We start from the raw sequence: 8035 nt of genomic DNA on the forward strand, positions 1-8035 counted from the left end.
CTTTCCATTATCATTCACCTGATGATAAGACAAGATGTGACGAAAAGAAAACGTTTTGCTAACGTATGATGGGGGTCCCTGGGTTGCCGGTGTTCCTGATGTACATTATAAAGCTGAACATTTACTGCACTCAGAGTCAAACTTGTAAAGCTATCTCATTTAAATGTTGGGAATTGCACACTTTCCAATTCACTTATGCACTCCAACACTGTCTTTAGTGAAACTGACTGAGCAGAACTGTTTAAATGTTTGTCCTTTGTAGTTAAAGTCCATAAGTAGTCTACCTTTGTTCCTACAAACTACAGCAGAAACAGTTTCCTGCAGTAGAGACTATATGCCCAGAACTCAATGATGTATGAACCAAGCCTCAAGAGAGCATGTTCCTCTCTTGCCAGAATTGGATTTTACTTTACTTACTGGTGAAAAACAACCTTTCTGCATTAGTGAGTGTAGGCAGCCTAAAATGCAATCTGAGAGAGGACTGACTGGGGGAAAGCAAAGTACATACTAATACCATTTTGCTTTTAGCCCCATTTTGGATCCTCATCACTCATCCCTTCCCGACTGTTTATTTTCATGCACTATTTATTTTCATAATCTATTTTATATTATTCCCCACCAGCCTAAACTAAATAATAAGCAATGTGTTCCACCTCAATTAATCTGAATGTCAATGAGATAAATATTGACAGCATGGTAACCCTCGAGAAAAAAAACCTCTCATGTGAGCGGGAGAATCCAAATGAATTCACCCTTTTATAAAAGTGATATGGTATTAAATAATGTTACCACAGTGAGTGACACATTAGAACGTAATAATATTTCTGAAGTCCCAAACATATTCTTCAACTTGCATGCTCATTATTAACTGTAGTGGAAAATAATGTATTATGGAATAGGAGCGTGTGGACAATCCACATTTCTGTAACATCGCATAACTAATTTATATGGAATGATATTCTGCTGATACCAGGCTGCAGTACTGTGGTGCATATTGGCTGTACTTGTGAATGTTGTTGTGTGTGCAGTAGTCTGTGTGATATCAGGTTGAGGTGAGGTGAGGATAAGCCCAGAGGCTACTGTGAACACAATGACCTGGGCGGGAGCTGCACACCTGGAAGTGTGAAAGTTAAATTAGTGTATAAAATTCCCCAAACAGAGGTTAATAAGGGGTTAAACTACTCACAGCCTCTGCTCCATTTCATTCTCCTGCACTCAACAGCCTCCCTCTGTCACTCGCTCCCTCTTACACACACACACACACACACACACACACACACACACACACACACACACACACACACACACTATAAGGGCACAAGGCGAGACCCAGATGCAGTCACAGGAGGTAGATGGTTAGAGTCCAAGATGATTATTAACAATCCAAAAGGAGTAGGCAAGAGAATGGTCGTGGACAGGCAAAAGGTCCAAACCAGTTCAGAGTTCCAGAGGTACAGAATGGCAGGCAGGCTCGAGGTCAGGGCAGGCAGAATGGTCAGGCAGGCGGGAATGGAGTCCAGAAAACAGGCAAAGGTCAAAACCGGGAGGACTAGTAGAAGAGAATAGAAAAGCAGGAGCACGGGGAAAAACACGATGGTTGACTTGAACATACAAGACGAACTGGCACAGAGAGACAGGAAACACAGGGATAAATACACTGGGGAAAACAAGCAACACCTGGAGGGGGTGGAGACAATCACAAGGACAGGTTGAATGGGTCAGGGCGTGACACACACACACACACACACACACACACACACACACACACACACACACACACACACACACACACACACGCAGACACACACACCTACTTATCAGACTTTTATTCAAGTTAGTGTCCTAGTACAACATGTGGGGTGATAACTTCTGGGTTCATATTTTATCTTGGAACACAGCTTGGTTCTGCACCCTCACACCCTCCAGGCCAGGGATGGGCAACTTTTATGGGGGTGGGGACCACAAAAAATCTGAACTCATCATGAGGGGCAGCAGTTGCTCGCTGGTCTGCGTACCCACATCCATACCCCACCTCCCCCCACATTGAGAGCAAAACATTTTAGCTTCCCCCCTCTTGACAGCGGAGAGAAAACATTTGAAGTTTTAGAGTTAGTAATGTGCAATTCTACACATTTTGCCATGGGACATAGAGAAAATGTTGCCGTTTTAAAGCAAGTTTGCTGCAATTCTACACATTTTGCCATTGGGCGGAGAGACATTTTTGTAATTTCTTAACTAATTTCCTGCAATTCTACACATTTTGCCATATGGTGGAGAGAAATGATTGCAGTTTTTAATATGATATCTGAGTGAAACTAACTAACAAAATCAGCGGGGGCCCCAGCTGGTAATTCAACCACGATTACTAAGTTTAGATAGCTGACTAATTTACCAATCAAGTTTTTTTTTGCTGAAATAGGCTCATTTAGTGACTATCAGTGACTGACATAACAAGAGAAAAACTGAGGATGCAAAACTAAATACAGAAATTTAACCTTGTGTATTCTCCTATTCTAACTCACAACAGTAAGTTGAGACCCCGACTGAGTTCCTAAAGAAAAAAGTAAAAATAAATCCAAGGGCCTTCAAAAAGGGATTGCCGATTCCAGCTCCAGGCAGTAAAACTCACTATCCTCCATTCACAGTTATTCTAGAGTCCAATAGATCCACATGGGCCAGTCCAGGAACATAGATGGACGTCTAGGATGGGGAGGGCGAGACGATCGGGCGGGCAGATGGGGGAAACCACAAGTGTTGGCCTTTAGCATCTACTCCAAGTTCCTCTTCCAGCAGGATTTTCCATATCGGCACAGCGCTCTGTTAATCCATCAGCGGTGACAGCCAGGCAGAAAGTGATAGCCTGAGTATCACAGCCAACACTGGAACAAAAATAAATGAGCTGATTAGGCCCTTTTCAAAAGGCTGCACTTCACACTGTGAAGACCTGAAGGGATGAAGGACTCCCATGTTTTCTTTTCTCAAGGAGCAATTATCCATCTCATGTTATAGTGCCATATGTGTGATAATAATGTGTTAAATGTCAGGTTAGGGAAAAGATGAGAGGCGTTGCGGAGTCTTCTATGTGCATTGGAATTTTTTCTAAATTGACCTGCCTGATAAAATAAAGGTAAATAAAAAATAAACATGCACACACACACACACACACACACACACACACACACACACACACACACACACACACACAGTCCTGCAACGACTGCTTCCAGTTCGCACAGCTCTTTCGTGTGAGCGGTACAGTAGTGTGCCAGGTATGAAAACCATATTCAGCATTTTTGTTGAAGCTGGCACATTGGTGAGGACACAGGGTTGGTGGTTACAGAGTCAACGTGTTGGTATACGAGGTAGTTTAGTTAATTGAGGTAATATGTACATGTAGGTAGTGGTAAAAGTGACTGGGCAATAAGAATAGATAATAAACAAAGTAGCAGCAGCGTATGTGAAGAGTGTGTGTGTGTGTGTGTGTGTGTGTGTGTGTGTGTGTGCGTGCGTGCGTGCGTGCGTGCGTGCGTGCGTGTGTGCGTGCGTGCGTGCGTGCGTGCGTGCGTGCGTGTGTGTGTGGATAGAGTCCAGTGAGTGTGCACAGAGCCAGTGCAAGAGATTCAGTGCAAATAAATAGGGGGTCAATGCAAATAGTTAAGATAGCTATTTGATGAACTATTCAGCAGTCTTATGGCTTGGGGGTAGAAGCTGTTAATGAGCCTTTTGGTCAGTATCAGATTAAATTGCTCTTAAACCTAAATATGTTTGAAAGATGATTTGTTTGCTGAATGGATTTTGAATGGATGCACAGATTTTTGAAGTATTTTATATTAGCCTACCACAGTTACTTTGATTTTATCTTTAATTTTCATAACTTTACCTGGCTGCATTAGCTTTTGCCAAGGGACTTCTTGTCAAACGTTTGGGCTGATTTCATGTGTACAGCTGCAAGTTGACCAAATACTACACATGTTCTATTTGATATCAAGCTAGAGCATTTCGCCATATACAGACATCAATAGAACTTGCATGCTTTAGAATGATGTGATGTCCTGTAAACATAATCTTGGTGTATTTAGTTGTAGACTACAATAGATTGTTATTGGATAATTAGTTGCATAAATAGTGGTAGGCATATGTGAATTATTTTGGCAACCGTAAACATGAACTTAGAATTTAAATATATATAAACCAAAAATATTAAGCCAATGCCATTTGAAAAGATATCTAAATAATGAATTTAATTTGTTGATTTAATGTTGAGCATATAAGAACTTTCCCAGATCACCAAACTACAAGCCTATTAAAACGGAATTCAGTTTTCTTTTAGGCCTATGGATCCGGAATAGATGTGGGCTATCCTAATGAGAAAAGATCTAGTGGCAAATTAGTTGCACTAACATTTTCATGTTTTTTATAACCCTAAAAGTGCCATTATATTTATAACCCTCAAAGTGCCAACAAGGGTCATGGTTTACCCCATATTGGTAATGATTGCAAAGAGATACTATCTGTCAAGCAGTAACACTTTTTCTTTGATTCATCTTTGGTAACACAAGTAAATGGATTTAATTCCCCAAAATAAGCATATATTTTTAAATGTTCACACATTTATAGACACATTTGATGTAAAAAATATATATATTTTTTAAAAGGTTTTGAACAGTTATTTTGATACATTTCATCCATAGCAACTTGTCATGAACATTTTTCTGTTATTTATTGAAAGTGTTGTGTTTCTGTGATACTCAGAGGCTGAGAAATTGGTGATTGAGCTCATCTGATATACCGGTATGATCTAAGATGACCGCCCATGTGGGCGATATAGGCAATATGGGCACCGGTGCAATCAATCTTTTAGCTCTAATGTTGGAACGCTATAGGCTATCAACTCAGTTCTAATTGCATCTGAAAGATGAGACTCTCAACTTGGTATAGAAGCATTGGCTGAAAGCTAAATATTTATTTACAATTTAATTTTTTGGGTTGGCTCCATGTCTACAGTTGAAGTTGGAAGTTTACATACACTTAGGTTGGAGTCATTAAAACTAGTTTTTCAACCACTCCACAAATTTCTTGTTAACAAACTATAGTTTTGGCAAGTCGGTTAGGACATCTACTTTTTGCATGACACAAGTAATCTTTCCAACAATTGTTTACAGAGAGGAAGGATATGTGGATATATTGAAGCAACATCTCAATACTTCAGTGAGGAAGTTAAAGCTTGGTTGCAAATGGGTCTTCCAAATGGACAATGACCCCAAGCATACTTCGAAAGTTGTGGAAAAATGGTTTAAGGACAACAAAGTCAAGGTATTGGAGTGGCCATCACAAAGCCCTGAACTCAATCCTATGAAAAATGTGTGGGCAGAACTGAAAAAGCATGTGCAAGCAAGGAGGCCTACAAACCTGACTCAGTTACACCAGCTCTGTCAGGAGGAATGGGCCAAAATTCACCCAACTTATTGTGGAAAGCTTGTGGAAAGCTACCCGAAATGTTTGACCCAAGTTAAACAATTTAAAGGCAATGCTACCAAATACTAATTGAGTGTATGTAAACTTCTGACCCACTGGGAATGTGATGAAAGAAATAAAAGCTGAAATAAATCATTCATTCTCTCTACTATTATTCTGACATTTCACATTCTTAAAATAAAGTGGTGATCCTAACTGACCTAAAACAGGGATTTTTTACTAGGATTAAATGTCAGGAATTGTGAAAACTGAGTTTAAATGTATTTGGCTAAGATGTATGTAAACTTCCGACTTCAACTGTATATATTTTCAGGGTACTTACATCTACCTCTGTGCCAAATCTAGTGCTTTTATCACAAAGTTTACTATTGAGTCAAAATGGACACACTCTGTGTGCAATAACAGTTTTTAACATGATTTTTAAATGACTACCTCATCTCTGTACCTCACACATACAATTATCTGTAAAGTCCCTCAGTCGAGCAGTGAATTTAAAACTCAGATTCAACCACAAAGACCAGGGAGGTTTTCATGCCTCGCAAAGAATGGCACCTATTGGTGGATGGGTAAAAAGTCAAGACAAAAAACAGACATTTAATATCCCTTTGAGCATCGTGAAGTTATTAATTACACTTTGGATATTGTATAAATACACCCAGTCACTAGAAAGATACAGGTGTCCTTCCTAACTCAGTTGCCGGAGAGGAGGAAATACACTCAGGGATTTCACCAACAATCAATCAATCCATTTTTTAACAAAGCCCTTTTTACATCAGCAGTTGTCACAAAGTCCTATACAGATACCCAGCCTATAACCCCAAACAGCAAGCAATGCAGATGTAGAAGCACATGAGGCCAATGGTGACTTTAAAACTGTTACAGAGTGTAATGGCTGTGACAGGAGAAAACTGAGGATGGTTCTCCACAATACTAACCTAATTGACAGAGTGAAAAGAATGAAGGCTGTACAGAATCAAAAATATTCCAAAGACTGAATCCTGTTTGTAACAAGTCACTAAAGTAATACTGCAAAAAATGTGGTAAAGCAATTCACTTTTTGTCTTGAATACAAAGTGTTATGTTTGGTTCTAAATAATGAACTATCACAATGCTTGTTTTAGTACATTACAAAGTTAATTACATTTTTAATCAGGGTACACAGTAGGCCTGCAAAACAGAAATTACAGGCTAACAACAAAATAGAAAAGGAATGACAGACCTAGATCCATAGCCTAGATATTGGTTTTCTTGCTTCTTACATCACATTGAAATTGACAGTGTGGAGGGAGAGGGGGGGGGGAGGCGGGGTCTTGAATTTGAATCATTCTCCTATTTGTTTAAAATACAATGTTGTACTGCAACAGTGGTAAATATTAAAACAAAATCATATTCCAAATGAAACCAACCCCCCCCCCCCCCCCCCCCTCCACCTCTCTCTCATTGTTTAAACCAGGGATAGTTGGCTCAGGTTCTTTCAATCACATTCTACTCTCTTCCCCGCACCAATGACCTCCAGACAGACACAGCTGTATTTGTGTCCCATAGGCTACTCCAGACCCTTTTCAGGTGTCCCAACTTTTCTTTTTACAAGAAAGGTCCACTTGTTAGCAAGACACATCAATCTTTTCAGGCTACAAGACTGTAGGCCTAATGACAATCACAGAATGGCATATCACGTTTTGGTGTTTTGTAACAGATGTCTATTTCCATTCATCAAATGGCGGGCGCACGGTGAACTGTTTGGATGCTGGAGTGTGCAGTTCAAGATTCTGAGCAGATTATTACAGCAACTGAGAAGATTTCACAGACCTGCGACAACCTATGCATGCTATCTTGAACATGAGCAATTTATATAATTAGCCTACAGAAGAAATGTATAGTTACAATAACCTCAAATTGTGGCCATGGATGTGTTACTCATTTTAATGTTGAATGTTACATTCGTTTGTAAGATAGCCTTAACTTTAGGCTATTTAGGCCTACTATAAAAGTAATATTGAATTTGGTTGACAATGCGACAACATATCAAATTGAATTAAAGGAGTTGTATCTACTGTTTACATAGTTCCATTTGAGCTACTGGCTTAATTCCATTCTTCAATTTACATTTTTGGTTGAGTTGGAGAAAAGAATCCAACATATCATTTCTTAACAAGTTAATAGGCTATTTATTGCATTTCAAAAGTGATATTGAAGTGTGTTTGGTTGTTAAAGCAACAAAATATCAACATTTGAAGGACATTAATCTTCTGCTTGGATAGTTCCATCTGTGCCACTGATTTAGTCTGGCTTTAATTCCAAATTGTCTACAAATTAATAATTGACAGGCCTATGTTTTTTTTTCAAGTCTCCATCTCAACCAAAAATCTAAGTTAAAGAATAGGACCAAATCATATCAAACTATAAATGTGCTTTAATCAAAGTTTGATTTGATTCAGTCCTTTTATTTAACTTAGATTTTTGGTTGAGATGCAAACCTTAATCCAACATATCAATGATTCATTTGCAGACAAACTGGAATTAAAGCCAGACTAAGTCAGTGGCACAGATGGAACTATCC

This window comes from Salmo salar, chromosome ssa13 (assembly GCF_905237065.1).
Source record: "Salmo salar chromosome ssa13, Ssal_v3.1, whole genome shotgun sequence".
NCBI lineage: Eukaryota > Metazoa > Chordata > Actinopteri > Salmoniformes > Salmonidae > Salmo > Salmo salar.